Raw genomic sequence first — 18624 nt, forward strand, 5'->3', positions numbered from 1 at the left:
CCAAATATTCCTGAGAAAGATGAGAGAGTTGCTGACAACTACAGCCAAAGTGCCCATCACCTGGATGCTTTACAAGTGGGCCAGCAAGTCAGGATTCAAGACCCTGCCACAAAACTTTGGGATAAAACTGGCATGGAGGTGGAGGCTAGCAGGTTTTGGCAGTACCACCATGTGAGGCTACTTGGTTCTGGCAGGCTCTCAGTGAAGAATCGTGTCCACCTCAGCCCTGTAAGCATGTGGAACCCAACAACGCCCCTGCCAGTAGCCGACCTGCAGCAGCAGCTCTCTCCTCCACATACACCTCACCACCTTGCCATGCCTCAGCCCCCGTTGATAGAGTCATCGAGTAGGGGACGTCCTCAAGACACACAGAGAAAACCAAGGTGGTGCCATTATTATGAACTGTGACCGCATGTAATATCCTCATGCATAAGATAGGTGATACTCCATTGTCACTGTATGCCACAAATATGTTATGCTGTATATTTTAATTATTGTAAACTACTGCATGTGCCCCTGCATTCCACAATTTACTTTAGATTTTCAGAATTATGTAAGTTAACCTTCTAAAAACCTTGGGGGGGGGGGAACGTATGATACTGCCTGTTTATAGGCCCATCTGTAAGATATGCTGGGCATTGCTGGAGCCTTTTGAATCACAGCCTCAGGTGTCAGTCACTCTGGTCCCTGCTGCTTGGAATAAAGCCAAGTGCTAGCGGCTGTGTTTCTCTTGACCCCCACACCATGCTTCTTTTGTTCTCTATCAATTCTAGGATTAACTTCTCTAAGCCAGATTACAGTGAACATACTATAGGAACTCACTCAAAGATAATGGTACTCCAGATCATGATGTTTTCTGTGACAGCAGCACAGACTCCTGCAGGGGGTCTTGTTGCAACCTGAAAAATTGATGATTAGTTGCATGATGGCAATAATATGGATGATGATGCTAACAATAATAATAATAATAATAATAATAATAATACAAGGGGTTCTGATGTTATGAGCGTTACATTTATGAAAACCAACTCATTAAGTGAAAGCTTGTATAAAAGAGAGAAGTATGTGGTAACCATAGGGGTATTTGCCTTCTTAGTGTGACTGGTAAAATATATGGTAGAATACTCATTGACAGGGTTAGGCATATGACAGAGGAGCTAGTTGGAGAAGAACAAGGGGGATTTAGGAAGGGAAAAGGGTGTGTAGATCAGATATTTGTTCTAAGATGTTTAGTGGAGAAGTATCTAGAGAAGGGAAGGAAAGTGTATGCTGCCTTCATGGACTTGGAGATAGCTTATGACAGAATAGATAGGCAAGGTATGTGGATGGTATTAAGAATATATGGAGTGGAGGGGAAATTGTTGAGTGCTGTGAAGAGTACGTACGAGGGAGCTAGGGCTACGGTGCAAGTGGATGGCGAGCTGAGTGAGTTCTTTGATCTCAATGTGGGACTGAAACAGGGTTGTGTGATGTCTCCATGGCTGTTTGATATATATATGGATGGGGTTGTAAAGGAGGTGCAGGGTAGGGCAGTGGATGTGGGGGTGGCTCTAATGAATGAGGGTGAGATTTGGAAGCTACCGGTGTTGCTGTTTGCTGATGATACAGTATTGTTGAGTGAAGATGAATGGGAGTTGCAAGGTTTGGTGAATGAATTCGGGACAGTGTGTAGGAGGAGGAATCTGAAAGTTAATGTAAACAAAAGTAAAGTTATGGTGTTTGAGAGGAATGAAGTCACAGAATGTACAGTGAGGCTGGATGGTGAGGATATGGAGAATGTGAGTGCATTCAAGTACTTGGGTAGTGTGATGAGTAAGGATGGAACTTTGGGGGATGAAGTGCGTGAAAGGGTTCAGCAGGGAAGGAAGGTTGTTGGTTCACTGAAAGCAGTGATGAGAAATAGGGAGGTGAGTATGGAAGTTAAGAAGTCTCTGCATGATAGTATTGTGATCCATACCCTGACATATGGAAGCGAGGCATGGACCTTGCAAGAGGGGAAGAAGTCAAGAGTGAGAGCAGTGGAAATGAGTTACTTGAGAGGAGCATGTGGAGTGACATGGAGGGACAGGCTGACGAATGAAGAAGTGAAGGAACATTGTGGGGTGGATGTGGATGTGGTTGAGAAGATTAGGAGAAATACACTGAGGTGGTTTGGACATGTGGAGAGAATGGAGAATGAAAGACTGACTAAGAGGGTGTATGTGGGTGAGGTGGAGGGAGGGAGAGGTAGACTGAGAATGAGGTGGAGGGATGGAGTTGAGAGGTATATGAGGGAGGGGGGGGTGAGTTGGGGGGAGGGCAGTCAAATGGTGGGTGACAGCAACTTGGAGGCGTTTTGTCTGCAGCCACCCTTTGCGGGATTAGGGCGTCGGGCTATAGATAGATAGATAGATTGTATAAAAGAGTATATAATCTAAGGGAAAAATGGAGATTTGGTGTTTGACCACTGCCAGTATACATCTATAATGCTATGTAAAGCCATTTTAAACATGAATTAATGTTAGTTATATATATCTAAAACATACACACATCATTAACATAATAACCTAGAATAATACATATCTACTGTAATCCCCAAGAGATGCCACTGGAACTGTACAGAAATCCACAATCTCTGGTTAGTGACTGTGTACAACTTCTGTGGTAAACATGAGTGGAATAAGCCTGAAGAATAAACATGTCAACAAAGCAGTATAAATATGTATGATAACATAATTCACAAAAACATAACTCAAGTATCTTATCTAACTTCTTACGTCAACACATAAACTCGTCACATACTGTAAGAACAGATTTTTTCTTACTCCGTAAAAAAAACAGTCACAAAACTATTTCTACATTCACTGCACTAAGTGTGAAAACTCATGCATTTTACTGCTCCCTCACCATTAACCTCTTTAAGGATGGGAGAAATAGGAAGTGAGGAGGGCAGACACAGAAAATGAATAATCAAGGAGAAAGATGATGTAGGCAGCACTACATCAATGAGTGGATGATGGTCGCCACCACCTACCACTGTTTACACTTACTGGTTTTAGATAATTTAATTCATTTTGGCATAACAGACACAGCCAGGATTCCGGGGGCTTGAATGATGAGTGAATGGAAGCGTGGCCCACTGGACTGGGTAAACTTGAGCTGTTTGGACATTGCCACTCCTCACCCTGCCGTAGGGTGGGAAAGGAGGTCCGGATGATGATGCTGCAGCAGTGAAGTGATTAATGAAGGCTATACCTAATCCCTGTAATAAGTCTCTCCTATACCAAACAAGATCATTTGGTGATGGCAAGAAAAAATACAAGAACAGGTCATCACATTGAGGGAGTTGAAAACCATACAGTGTGTGACCTTGGGTTGTGTGGGTGACATGGGCCAGAGGTATAGGCTGACTCTCCATCACCTGTGCATCCCACCACTGGCTTGAACTACAGCTGTCACGGATAAAGACAGTAAATCATCATCATTACAATCATTATTACTATCATCATTGTCACAGTTTCCCAAGTAACTGGCAGTAGAATATTAAGCTACTATGAAGCAATTATGGAAGGAGTGGTAGGCAGCCTGCACAGCTTTTGATAAAACAAGCTTGGAACTGACCTGGACACATGCCTGGCAACAAAGGTGTGATGCCCACAGATGTGCCGTTCTTCTTCCAGTTACTCCTCGGCAGGAAAAGAAAAATTAAGATTTTTCTTTTCCTGCAAACTGGTCAAATCATAATTAAACTTCCTGGAAATGCATATTGGCTTATCTGTTGTGCAAAATGGTTTTGTTGTCTTTATCTAATGCAAAAAAATGTGGAAAATATTCTCACAGAAAATGGCATGTAGATAAAAACAAGAGTAGGCCTATGTGATTTACATTTCTGGGAGCAAAGGTATTGAAAGTTGGAAAAAGAATGACACCAAAATGATTATAAGAGTAGATGCAAAATAGAAGCTTGAAATAGTATGTTTTGAGAAAATAGGCATCAAGGTCGACTTAATTGTATAGGTCTGTAATTAATATAAAATGCTGTATGATGGATGAATGAAGTTTTGTGCATGCTGTGTTGCACAGACTGGGTCTTTACCGATTTGTAAACCTCATTGCTGGAGCTTTTTGGATAGTGTATCACTGACGGGGTTTTGTCTGTGCCAGCGATGGACTTCTTCTCGTCTCTCAACAACTATCTCTAGCCAATAACATACCAGGTACAGTCCGGTAGCTTTTTGGAATGTGGATGTATGGTTCTTGCCTTGAAAACAATGCTAATGACCGACACTACTCCCGTATGCACGCCAGTGTTTTGGTTGACAACTTGACTGACAGTAGGCGAAATTGTAGCAAATTCCGCCAGCTGCGGGTTATCACTCTCGCTGCTTATACAGAATGATGCCAAACACCACCAAACAGGAAGAGAATACAATATTATTAGAAAATCACGCTGGCGCATCAATCACCTGATCTTTGTTGACATTTGGCGGGACAGGCCTTGAAGAATTCGCAACGTCCCTTCCTCGGCGACTTATTTGGCCTGCTAAACCTTAATATCCCCTAATATGGTGCTAATAGGAACTACGACTATAATAAAAAATACCAATAACGTCAGGGAGGACAAGAAGGTGTAATATACCAAATAAATTGCTCAGGAAAAGGTGCTAAAAATCATTCCATTTCAACGAGATAACGGCTTAATTTTCAACCCCGACTTGGGGGACTTGGTAAGACCTCTTCTTCAGCGATTTATTGTTCACATCTTAATATTCTATTGCATGTAACTGATGCAACTGTAACGATATTTAAATTAAGCCGTAATCTCCCATGTAATAGATTTCGTAACATTTCTTTCTCGGCGAATTATTTTGCACACTTGACCTTAATATCATCTTATGTGTTTTTGATGCAAACTACGGCGGTATTAGCAAAGTATAAATATCATACAAGCCAACAGAAAGGCCAATGGAATCTACGTCGATATTAAAAGTCACAGACTACATGAATAATAACATTAATGTGTAATATGCAAAATAAATTGCCGATGATGAGGTACTACTAAATCTCGCATATTGCGGATGATATTAATTTATTTCTATTTACTTAATCAGTACAGTAGTTTGGAAAGCAAATCGTTAAGAGGGGGTGTTAGGGAGCGTCCTTACAATTTATTTCTAATTCTGCTCCGTTACTGTATTCTTGTGTGTAATTCAGGCAATCTTGTCGATACTGACAAGAGATAAGAAGCCAACCAGGGGATATATATATATATATATATATAACAGAGGAAGGAGAAACGAACGAATTAAAAATAAATAAATAAGCCATACACCAGATTACTGGTGTCCTTTGAGTAGTTTGAAAAAAAAAATCGTTAAGGGAGAGGTGCTTGGGATCTTACTTGCCCGACGAGAATGCGGACCAAAGATTGTCATTTTCAGGAGGTTGCAGTGCTAAGAAACATACATACGGGTAAGGAGGCTCCCTAACACCTCTTCCTTAACGATTTATTTCCCAAACTACTCGCTAATATGTCACCACCTTAGCATGGGGCAATATCACCTTGGAGGAGACGGACAGTTCGTAATGACGGCACTCCACGCTGCTTGATCTCTGGCAGCCTCCCTGTTCAGTCCCTTACCCCTGAGGTCACACTCTATGACCTCGTCCCAGGTCTTTTTCTGTCTGCCTCTCACACCCCTACCTCCGACGATTACACTTCCCATCTTCCTCACCCACTTGTCATCCTCCATCCTCTCCACATGCCCAAACCATCTCAGTCTACCTCTCCACACCCAACTGTCATCCTCCATCCTCTCTACATGCCCAAACCATCTCAATCTGTCCCTTCTCATCACAACACCAATACACTCCAGTCCCATCCTTCCTCCCAGACCATCACAATCTACCCCTTCTCATCACAACACCAATACACTCAAGTCCCATCCTTCCTCCCAAACCATCTCAATCTACCCCTCCTCATCACAACACCAATACACTCCAGTCCCATCCTTCCTCCCAAACCATCTCAATCTACCCCTCCTCATCACAACACCAATACATTCCAGTCCCATCCTTCCTCCCAAACCATCTCAGTCTACCCCTTCTCATCACAACACCAATACACTCCAGTTCCATCCTTCCTCCCAAACCATCTCAGTCTACCCCTTCTCATCACAACACCAATACACTCCAGTCCCATCCTTCCTCCCAAACCATCTCAGTCTACCCCTTCTCATCACAACACCAATACACTCCAGTTCCATCCTTCCTCCCAAACCATCTCAGTCTACCCCTTCTCATCACAACACCAATACACTCCAGTCCCATCCTTCCTCCCAAACCATCTCAGTCTACCCCTTCTCATCACAACACCAATACACTCCAGTCCCATCCTTCCTCCCAAACCATCTCAGTCTACCCCTTCTCATCACAACACCAATACACTTCAGTCCCATCCTTCCTATCAACTCTTCATTCACACCTCTCACTCTCCACACCCAGTTGTCATCCTCTATCCTCTCCACATGCCCAAACCATCTCAGTCTACCCCTCCTCATCACAACACCAATACACCCAGTCCGTTCGTGATGCTTAAGATGTTACTTTTCACACGGGCAGCGATGTCAGCGAGTTACGTTGCGGATGTTGCGATCAATTGTATCACTGGAGCCATGGAAGACAGTAGCCAGTGGTCCTGTGAGGAGGTGGAGGACGAAGAACAGCTGTTATTGCTTAGTTTAGCCATTTCCGATAAAATTAAAATGAAATGGGTACATGAGGCAAATATGAAAAGACTAGGAACTTATAAGTGATGAGGAAAAGTTCAGACGGTATTTAGACTGTGACAAATGAGGAAGAAGCGTCGTGGTGTGGATGTGGATGTGATAGGAAGCGTTAGGAGAAACACTTTGAGGTGGTTTGGGCATGTGGAGAGGATGGAGAGTGAGAGACTGACGAGGAGAGTGTATGTGAATGAGGTGGAGGGGGGGAGAGGAAGGGGGAGGACAAGGATGAGATGGAGGGATGGAGTAGTGAGGTATATGAGAGAGAGGGGTGTGAGCTGGGAGCAGGGCAATGAAATGGCGGGGGACAGGGGGACATGGAGGCGATTTGTTTGTGGCCACTCCTTACGGAATTGAGATGTCTGGCAATAGATAGATAGATAGTGCCACTCAGCGTAATGAAGCCTGACCGAACCAGACATCCAGAACAAGCTACAAACTACAGGCAGGCCATAAGTACCAAGGACAGGCTGGCCAGTACCTTTACACAGATTAAAATACAAACATACTATTCTATTGCCACACGCCTTAATCCCGTAAGGGGTGGCCACAAACAAATCGCCTCCAATGTCGCTCTGTCCTCCTCCATTTCACTGCCCTGCTCCCAGCTCACACCGCCTCTCTCATATACCTCTCCACTCCATCCCTCAATCTCATCCTTGGCCTCACCCTCCCTTTCCCCCCCTCCACCTCATTCACGTACACTCTCCTCGTCAGTTTCTCACTCTCCATACACTTGCAGAGAAAGTTTATATAAGAAGGAACAAGTGACTGTGTATGTCCATATGGGAAGGGTAGAGAGGAGGGTGTGTAAGGTGCTGGGAAGGGTGTGTAAGGTGCTGGGAAGGGTGTGTAAGGTGCTGGGAAGGGTGTGTAAGGTGCTGGGAAGGGTGTGTAAGATGCTGGGGTGTGTAAGGTGCTGGGAAGGGTGTGTAAGAGCGACAGCGAACTATTAGACAAATCAAGACACAGGCATAAGTATATAATCTGTGTCTTCTTAAAAAATCTCGCTACCTAACTGCACCTGCTATTTGTTACTGGATCGCGGTATCTCTGTCATAGTACATTAGGCCTATATTCGTCTAAGGGAAGCAAAAGAAAGTTGTACCGTAATTTCCTCTCTAAGTCTCTAAAAAGGTAACATTTAGTACTGCTGAGGTTTAAACTAATTTCAGGGAGAATTTGAAACTAGAAAGGAAATGTCAGGTTGTGGGAATTTTGTTCGTAGTTATTGACCAGCTTCATCTTATCGTCAGCAAACCCAAAATATCCCGTAAGAGCGTAGTATCCATGCAAAGAACGTAGCATATAAAAATCTTTCACAGCTAACTCGATCATAAGTTCAACGATACTAGCATATAAACCAGCGTATTGATGAAAACTGTGATACCAATTTGAATCTCGCGGGCATCACATCAAGGAAAAGGCCTGGGTTCCAAAATTATAAATGTTTTGAGCGTCAGGTGCACGTGCATAAAATTGCTTGTTTATTTTTTAGTTTGCACGCAGCCAAGCCAAAAAATATATAAAAATCGAAATAATCGACCAAACAAAATTATTTCTAATACTTTTAAAATGCTGTGAAGACTTTTTAAATCTCGGAAATTGGTTTAAGATCTTTATGAATACTGCCGAGGTTGGCGATGGGAGTGTAAGTGTAACCGACGCCATGTTTAAACAGAACATTCAGGAGTGATGAGGCGAGTATCCTGCCTTGATTCCACATTTTCAAGCGGTTACAGTTAATTTACTTGTATTATTGTGTTTGTGAAAATTAGATATGGCATTGGAGATAACTTAGAGGTGAGCATTTCTAGTGAGTATTCGTGTTTCGTGATCGGAAAGGGCGACAAAGTCCAAGCAGATGGTGATGAAGGCTGGCTTCGTGAGTATCTTGGTCTACTTCCATAATTTTACCACCAGCATCTGATTTACGTACATAAGTCTGCGTGTTAATATTAATAATTAATGGAGCTTACTAGAGTATAGGTATGTGATGGAAATATTCATGTTTTGAGATGGTTTGTGGAATTGTAAATGGAAGAACAGACGCCGAAGAAGGCCAGCTAAGGTATCCTGCTCCGATTCGTTTTTCGGCAGCTTCCATCTAATTTACTTACACAGTTCTACTCACTATTGTTAGATAGAGATTATCAGGGTGTAGAGATTATTAGGGTGTACGCGTGTGAGGGAAAGTGGCTGTATTGAGATGATATTTGGCATTCTTGTAAGATTTGACGTCGAAGATGGCTGGCGTAGTAAGTTAAGTATCCTGCTCTGCCTCCACATTTACCTTACTAACAACAAGTTTCCCCACTTAATTCTGCTTACTGTTGTTATGCAAGGTGATGGAGATAAATAAGTGTAGTTTGGTGGCAGAATATTGTTGTTTGCAGATATTTAAAGGATGTCGGTGTTTTTCGTGGCCTTGCCGACATTTTGTAAACATTCTGCCCCGACATTTTTAAGATGTTCGTACGTTATGTATTTCCGTCGATTTATTGTTTATTATTTATTATTGGTTATTATTTATTGGTTATTATTTAGTGGTGGTTGGTAGTGGCGACCATCATCCACTCACTTGATGTAGTGCTGCCTACTTCTTCCTTGGCCTTTATCGTTCTTTTTCTGTGCCTGCCCTCCTCTCTTCCTACTTCTCCCATCTTTCCTGTCACTTCTTAATGCTTTTCTTTCCTTTACAGGTGGCTTTACATTGAGTGACAAGCCAAATGGTTTCCTGTAAGCCAAGAAACCATTTACTACGCTGGGTGGTAACCATATAACCAAACCATACGTGCCCCCTACGTGTCAACAAGTGGGTTAGTGGAGGGTTAGTGCCCCTCCCCGTTAAACAAATAACTCATAGTCAAATGGCCACCCCTTACGGGATTATGGCGTCTGGCAATAGATAGATAGATAGATGGAGTTATTGGGTATTGTCTTTTTTATTATGTTGTGGGTTTGGGGGTATTTTTTGAAGATTCCACGTAAATAGTCCCTTCAAGCCGATGACGTGTTGGAGGGGGACGCCTGCAGGTGGTGGCACTGATATAACCACGCCAGTACCACTATTAATATATACGTTCCTCAATCCCTATCCCATGACAGCAGGATGTGGCACTGCAGAGAGGTAACTTCATCCTGCAAACCACCGGGTTCACGTTTAGATCAGCAGGGAGCCACAGTAACACTTTTACTACCGCTGTCTGTTGACGATTTTATCTGTACGTTTAGATCAACATGGATAGGTCATAAAGGGAACTGTGGGCTTAAAGTTGGATGAGGTTAATCTATCTATTGCCAGACGCCATAATCCCATAAGGGGTGGCCATTTGACTTTGAGTTATTTGTTTTACGGGGAGGGGCACTAACCCTCCACCAACCCACTTGCTGACACGTAGGGAGCACTTATGGTTTGTTTATATGGTTACCACCCGGCGTTGTAAATGGTTTCTTGGCTTACAGGAAACCATTAGGCTTGTCACTCAATGTAAACCCACTTGTAAAGGAAAGAAAAGCATTAAGAAGTGACAGGAAAGATGGGAGAAATAGATAGAGAGGAGGACAGGCACAGAAAGAGAATGATAAAGGCTAAGGAAGAAGTAGGCAGCACTACATCGAGTGAGTGGATGATGGTCGCCACAACCTACCACTATGAGGTTAATACTTACTGATATTCACAAAAAAATCCTGCACAGTAATCGGTAAATTTTTACTTTAGTCCCACCCTGCCATATTTTCTCAAGAGTTTCAGAATGTAATGTTTTATAGAGTTTCTCATGTGAATCTGATAGTCATTTCTGTCGCAAATCACTCGTTTTCCGTAACCCCCCCCCCCACTGTACCAAGGTTATTGGGGGAATACGACGAAAACGAGTAATTTACACAGAAAATGACCACCAGAATCACATGAATAACACTAAAACATTGCATTCTGAAACTCTTGAGAAAATAATGGGGGACCTGTGGGAAAGCGTGGTTTTGGGTGGGGGAAACACGGAAAATCGAGTGATTTCCGACTGGAACTGGTATCCAAATCAAACGAAAAACACTAAAATCCTTCGGAAAAATATAATTTGCAGCTCCTTGAGTTCGTGTTTCCTAACTGGGGGGCTTTGCCCCCCAGACCCCCCAGCCCTGGCCGTGTTTCCTAACTGGGGGGCTTTGCCCCCCAGACCCCCCATTACATTAACCTAACTTATCCTAGGGGAATGATTACCTAGAGATCAGAAACGGTGAATTTGCACTGCACCTTCCCCTTACTCTTCCTACTTTCGTTATTACTGTGATAGTCCTTGATAATCTGCCAGTAGTCCGTCTTACACCCGATACAAGCTTTGAAATCGACAACACGTTCTTCAGCACCGGAGGCCATGACTGTGACTGACTTTCAAATCTCGGGCGTACTTGCGTCACCCACAAATACTTCAAGCTGATTGGCTGGTATTACTTACGACTGTTGTGATTGGCTGATTTCAAAAGTCCCTTATCCTTTGCGACGCCTGATTGGCTGTTTCTAAAGCTCACATATACGAAATTACCAGCCGAGTACACTCGAGTCCAGCCGACTTAGACCGAGTGAACGTGCCCGCACCAAATGTTTACTCCATGTTGGCTCCTGGATCCTTCAAATAATTAAGAAAAATAACATATACCTCGGAAAGTATTTATTTGCGACGGATGTTTACTGAGAAGAAAATGATGTACTCAATACACCCGACATATAGAGATAAGTCACATTTTCCAGCGACCGGGTGGGATTAAAGTAAAATAATACCCAGTAATCAGGCAAATTGCTCTCAGCACTGCCTGGATGGGGCAGAAATTGCAAAGTCTGGGCAACGTGACTGTGTACTCTATTTCATTTAGTTGTGTGGCCTGTGTGAAGATAGTGTGGTGCATTTATAACGCTGCTCTGCTACTCCACCTGGCTATTTCTTGTGTGTTGCAACGACGGCTCAGTGTTGTCAGTGTCAGTTGTGTTTCATGTACTGTATATTCATTTCCTATAACACACACACACACACACACACACACACACACACACACACACACACACACACCAATATATCTTGTACTGGTATTCATTTCCTACTCCCACTGCTACACACACACACGCACACACACACACACACACACACCAGTGTATCATGTACTGTGTATTCATTTCCTACTCCCACTGCTACACACACACACACACACACACACAGCTGTGGCCACAACACATCAGATATTGCAGGGGAGTGTCTTGTGAAGGTCTGTTTACATACTGCCTTGTACAACAATTTTGGCCCCTCTTGGACTCTTCATGGGGTACAGGCTCAACATGTGGTGTATTTTCTTTGATAATAACAAGAGTAATATTGGTCACTTTCTCCCCCCACCTGCAACTAATTGTTCCTTTCACTTGCAGGTACGATGTTACTTGTTACTAGTGCGTTACTTGGGTTACTTGCAAGATGGCAACATGAATACAGAGTCAGGCAGCGGTACGTGGCAGCCTAAGTTACAGAGAACCAGTGGCCCCAGTGTAGTGGCTTTCGAATTAAGGTGAGTCTTTTAGCCTTCTTAGTGCACTGACACCTTAATTTAGTCTGGCAGGCTCCAAGTGATTTTAGTCAGTAGGTACCTACATGAAAATTAGTGTCTGAATGTAGTGTGTTCTCAGTCCAGGTCAGCTTCTTCTTTGCCACTTCACTCCGATGATGTCTTAGTTTATTCTTGCCATCTCCAGGTCATTTTATTCAACTTAGACCGAAAATTTGTTTCCATAAGTGCTGTGTCTTGGTATGTTAAGCTGAGGTCATTCTGACCTCTGTTGAGACATATACAGTATACAGTAAATTTCATTTTGTTACTTCCATTAACTTCTGAGAGGACGTTCACCCCTGGAGCTGGGGATTTTAAAGTTGGTGGTACATCCGCATGAGGATATTGTGGGGCAAAGTAGGTCTTTCACGAACACTTATATTCTTACAATATAGTTAAACAAAATGCCTCTCCATGTTTGTATCAGTTTAAGTCCATCCACCCTTGTTAGACTACACCTGGCCATCACCAAGCTGAAAAGGGTTGGGAATCTTGGCAAGTTAGAACAAATGTTGTTAAGTCACATGGATGTCAGGCGAGAAGAATACACTAATTCCTTGTTATATGTTGGCCTTTTTCCCGTCTTTTTGGTTGTTAACTTGTTGAATCCAGTGACATTGTCAGTGTTATTCTTGTCATCTTTACACCACTGTGTACTTTAAGACAGCATTAACCCCTTCAATCCAGTGACATATTGTCAGTGTTATTCTTGTCATCTTTACACCACTGTGTACTTTAAGACAGCATTAACCCCTTCAGTCCATTGATGTAGTTAATATTTTGTTCCTGGTGTCTCTGGACCACTTTATTCAGTTTAAAACTACTCGTGAACAGTTGTTGAGTAGCCCTGATCTGTCTGGTTGAGCAGACCTATCAATTGCAAGCAAGCAGCTCCCCCTGCAGGGCTGTGCCATGCAGTGAACCAGTGTTTCCTTGCAGTGGACAGCACCTTGCCACTGCCAGGTGCGGGCAAGAGTATGGAGGTTGGGTTGCCAGACGGAATTTGCATCTGCATCCAGTAACAGGGACGCCATAGTAGGCTGCACATCATGCTGCTGTTTGGTGTTATGGTTACCACCCAGCGTTGTAAAGGGTTTCCTTGGTTATAGGAAACCAGTAGGCTTGTAACTGTAGAGCCACCTGAAGTGGAAAGAAGATTAATTAAAAGCTACGGGAAGGATGGGAAAACCAGGAAGAGAAGAGGGTAGACACAAAAAGGGAACGACAGGTGAAGGAAGAGGTAGACAGCACTACATCAAGTGAGTGCGTGATAGTGGGACAGATACAAAAAGGGGATGACGAATGAAAGAAGAAGTAGGCAGCACTACATTAAGTGAGTGGATGATAGTGGCCAGCAGCCACCACTGCACCCGGGTATAGTATAGGGATTAACCCTGGAATAGTAGCGTTGTCAGCATCACGTGCCTACTAGCGATGTCCGGAATCCCGGACAGACTTTGGGGGTAGAAATATACATATAGGAATGGTACAGTTTATTTTTATAAAAAAAATCACTTAAATTAGATGCTAATCTTAACTCTAGGAACTATGAACTAAATGTATTTAACTAAAACAACATTAAAAAAAAATGTGTAAAAATGACAAACAGTGCTACATCCTTGTAATCTTTTCACCACTGCCAGCTATAGTGTTGCCTGATGGTGATGACTTGTGCCACACATGAAGTCCAGACGTCCCCCGATATGCTCCAGCCTCCCTAGACAAAATTCGTTATACTTTATCTAACCCCGCCAGTTTGAAGTCTCTCCTAAGCTGCATATAAACATCTAGAGGTAGCAGGAATAATCTGAAGCATATGTTTGGTCATGTGGAGAGGATGGAGAATGAGAATGACTAGAGGAGAGTATATGAGTGAGGTGGAGACCAAGAATGAGATGGATGAATGGAATGGAGAAATATATGAGAGAAGGGAGTGTGAGTTGGAGGGAGGGGAGTCAAGTGGCAGAGGACAGAACAACGTGGAGGCAATTTGTCTGTGGCTACCCCTTACAGGTTTAAGTGATGTGATAATAGATAATGTCAGTGGATCGAAAGGGTTATATTTTCAATAATTTACAGAAAAAAGCCCAATACAGTTCCATTTCTACCAATAAAGCTGATTTGCCACTTTGCTTTGGTGGTGGAGAGGGACGCCTTCATGTGGTGGCACTGATATGTCTTGGCGGCTACACTACATGGTTAAATAACACCCCCAGCTACTGCCCTTCCCACCTGAAAAGTGGAGGGTGGACTACGGCAGGACAGCTTAGGCCATCAGTCCACCGGTTTGACGTGTCTGATGAACCGGGGGCTACATTATTATTAACTTGTACTACCACTACTACTACTACTGCTGCTGCTGCTGCCACCACCACTACTGCTACAACAACTACTTACCTACCGTACCATCACCAGTCTCCTCTGATTTTCAGTACTTTTATTTTTCCACACCAGACTTACTCGTACAATGAAAGTCTTGTGTAGGGAGTCAACAACTTTTAGTCATTATTCTCTCCCTTACTGTCTTCTCTCCAGTGTTTTGTTCCTTTGCTTATCATGTGTCTTGGCTGTGAATTACTGCCATATGGTGTTTGACAGGCGCTGGGAATGCAATATTGAATTCATTTTAGTAGTCAGCATCTTTTAGTACCGGGTAATTATTCTCTCCCTTACTGTCTTCTCTCCAGTGTTTTGTTCCGTTGCTTATCATGTGTCTTGGCTGTGAATTACTGCCATATGGTGTTTGACAGGCGCTGGGAATCCAGTATTCAGTTCAGGTCCAGCTTATTCTATCTGTTGGTATTTGTCCCCAGGTGGCATGGTGGTTGTGTGCAGCAGTTTGGTGCAGAATAGTGGCGATACGTGACTGGTAGAGAAGGCCAGATGGACCTACTGGTAGAGAAGGCCAGATGGACGTACTGGTAGAGAAGGCCAGATGGACGACTTGCTACCATGGCAGCCACCTGATGCTTACGGTGAGCATTTTCTTTGTAATAGACTTTTATTTTTGCTTTTGTTTTTTGTAAGCTTATTGATGTACTCGACAGATTTTATTATTATATACTAACGGTAAAATAGGTCTTTGCATTTTGTCAACTTTTTTTTTTTCCATCTATCCATCGCCAGACGTTTTCATCACGCAAGGGATGGCCACAAACAAATCGCCTCCATGTCATTCTGTCCGCCATTTCGCTTCCCTGCTCCCAACTCGCATCGCCATCTCATATACCTCTCCACTCCATCCCTCCATCTCATCCTTGGCCTCCACCTCACTCACGTACACTCGTCTCGCTAGTCTCCTGCTCACTGTCCTCTCCAACCTCTTGATAATACTGGCAGGTCATGATGGTTGGGTGGGTTGCAGTGATGTAAGTGGCTGCCCTTGGGTTAGAGAGAGAGCAGAACAAACTGCAGCATGGTTAAGAGATGTTATTTAGAGAGTGAGAGAGAGTGCCCATGAGTTAGAGCAGAAGAAGAAACTGCCGTATAATTAAGAGATATTATTTAGAGAGAGAGAGTGAGTGAGAATGCCCATGAGTTAGAGCAGAAGAAGCAACTGCCGTATAATTAAGAGATATTATTTAGAGTGAGTGAGAATGGCCATGAGTTAGAGCAGTGGTTGCCAACCTTTTTTCCAGGCGACCCCAATCCTGCACATGTAGCCATGACCGCGACCCCACTGGTTTTATACACTGTATGTAATGTATTATTGTATATTACTGGTTGTACGCTGTAACAGTACAGGGCAAGTGTAATTAATAGCCGTGTAAGAGAGGTACTGTAAGGTTGAAAAAGACAAAATTAACATCATTAAATGTTATTTTAGTTACAGAAATTTAAAGGCTTCATTTGAACCAAAACATCCACTTATGAAACAATATTTTGTCACATTCCACAAACTAAAATAAAAATGTTTTTTTATCAACTGATAAATTGATTTTAATGGGAGCCTTGGGCCTGGATCTGGCTGGTAAGCTTCTCCACTCGTGGCTCAGTCGTAGAAAGTGCTGCCCTCAAATCATGTTCAGGTTGCAGCTAATTTCTGGTTTTCGTTTTGATGGCAGCCAGATATGCAAACCCTGATCCGCACAAATAGGTTGTAACGAACGGCAACAGCACTTTCACAGCCTCACTGCCGAGGACTGGTTTCTCCTTCACAGTAGTCCAGAACACTGCTAGTGACTGTTTCATCATGTTGCACCTCGATGAGCTCCTCTTGCAGATTTGGGATGGAAGACTCTTCTTCTGAGAGGTCTCTGACGTGGACATCGAAGGGTCTGCGCACCCATTTGTATTTCTCATGCAACTCTTCATCCGGAATATATCTGTCAAACTCCTCACTCAACTTCTCAAGGTGCTCAACAATGACACTTTGTTCATCCACAAGCGTGACGTCTTCATCTTCCAGAAAAAGGTTCGAAAGTGGAAAGGATGCAGTTTTCCGCCGCTCAATCTTTCCCTTCCACGACCTCAGTTTCGCCTTGAATGCCTTGAGCTTTTCTGACACAAAGAGATGAGTTTTTTCTGTTCCTTGCATGGATATATTCAGCAAATTTAACACTGTAAATATGTCTGTTGATTATGCCAGTTTAAGCAACCACCTTGGTTCTGGAAGCCTTGATGCCAGTGCATGTTTCTTCTCGTTCAAGAAGATTTCAACCTCTGCACGCATTTCAAACACTCTCTGGAGCACTTTCCCTCGGGACAGCCACCTGACACAAGAGTAGTAAAGCAGGTGTTCATATTCCGACCCCATGTCAGAGCATCTCTGACTGAACAGCCTGGAATTCAGAGCTGATGGTTTAATAAAATTCACTATTTGAATCACATCTTTTATCACAGAGTTAAGCTCAAGTGACAGTTTCCGGGAGGCAAGGTTTTCCCGGTGGAGCAGACAGTGAGTTATTATCACTTCGGGGTTGACTTGTTTCACCCTAGCGGTGAAACCCCTGATGTGCCCCTAGCATTGCAGGTGCACCACCCGTGCACACACTGAAGCACTGATCCCAGCTGAGGCCTTCTTTCTTGATGAAGCTGTCAATCAACTTGAACAGATCTTCTCCTGTTGTTGTCGTCTCCAGTCGTTTACAGAACAGGAAGTTCTCTTACATGTCATTCTTCCCGTGGCACCGCACATATACCAAGAGCTGTGCAGCGTCACTGACGTCAGTTGACTCATACAACTGCAAGCTGAAGTTTCCGCTCTCCTTGATGGCAGCCACTACCTGTTCTTTTATGTTTTCCGACATCCCTTGAATCCGTCGGCTAATTTTGTTGTCTGACAGTGGAATAGTTTTTTTTTTTTTTTTTTTTTTTCACCGCATCATCTCCGCAAATATTACGAACCACATCAAGGACTGCTGGCTTCACCAACTTTTCCCAGTTGTATGTGGCTGTTTACACTTAGCAATTCTTTTTGCAGCCAGATAGGATGCAATTGTTGCTTGTCGAACAGAATACACTCCTGTGTTCATAGGGTTGTGTAACCACTGACGCTGCAGTTGTTCTTTCCTCTTCAAATACTGGCGGTCTTTCCCCGCCAGCGTCGGGTGTTTTCCGTGGAGATGGCGCTCGAGCTTGTTTTCTTTAAGCGACTCATGGCTGAGCACTTCCCCACATCTAACACATCGAGGTTTTTCGACCCCACGATCGATGAGAAGCGTAAACCCAATGTCAAGGAATTCTTCTTTGTACACCTGCTTTCTGGACATCACTGAAGAATCCGAAATGAAATATATACTTGCTTAATAATAAATCAGACAAAAGATGCTGTTTGGTACCGTCCGCCAGGAGGGAAGGGGAGGGGGCCAAGGAAAGAGGAGGGGAAGGAGCCAAGGAAAATGAAGGAGGGTAGGAGGCCAAGGAAAGAGGAGGAGGGGAGGGGGCCAAGGAAAGAGGAGGGGAAGGAGCCAAGGAAAATGAAGGCGGGCAGGAGGCCAAGGAAAGAGGAGGAGGGGAGGGGGCCAAGGAAAGAGGAGGAGGGGAGGGGGCCAAGGAAAGAGGAGGAGGGGAGGGGGCCAAGGAAAGAGGAGGAGGGGAGGGGGCCAAGGAAAGAGGAGGAGGGGAAAGGGGCAAGGAAAGAAGAGGAGGGGAGGGGGCCAAGGAAAGAGGAGGAGGGGAGGGAGCCAAGGAAAGAGGAGGGAGAGGGGAGCAAGGAAGGAGGAGGAGGGGAGGGACAAGGAAAAAGGAAGGGGAGGGGTAAAGAGGAGGAGGGGAGGGGGCAAAGAAAGAGGAGCAGGGGGAGGGAACAAAGAAAAAGGGGGGGAGGGGG

Source organism: Coenobita brevimanus, unplaced genomic scaffold (assembly GCF_032717465.1).
Source record: "Coenobita brevimanus isolate Jiangsu-jjx unplaced genomic scaffold, ASM3271746v2 jjx.HiC_scaffold_1976, whole genome shotgun sequence".
Classification (NCBI taxonomy): Eukaryota; Metazoa; Arthropoda; class Malacostraca; order Decapoda; family Coenobitidae; genus Coenobita; species Coenobita brevimanus.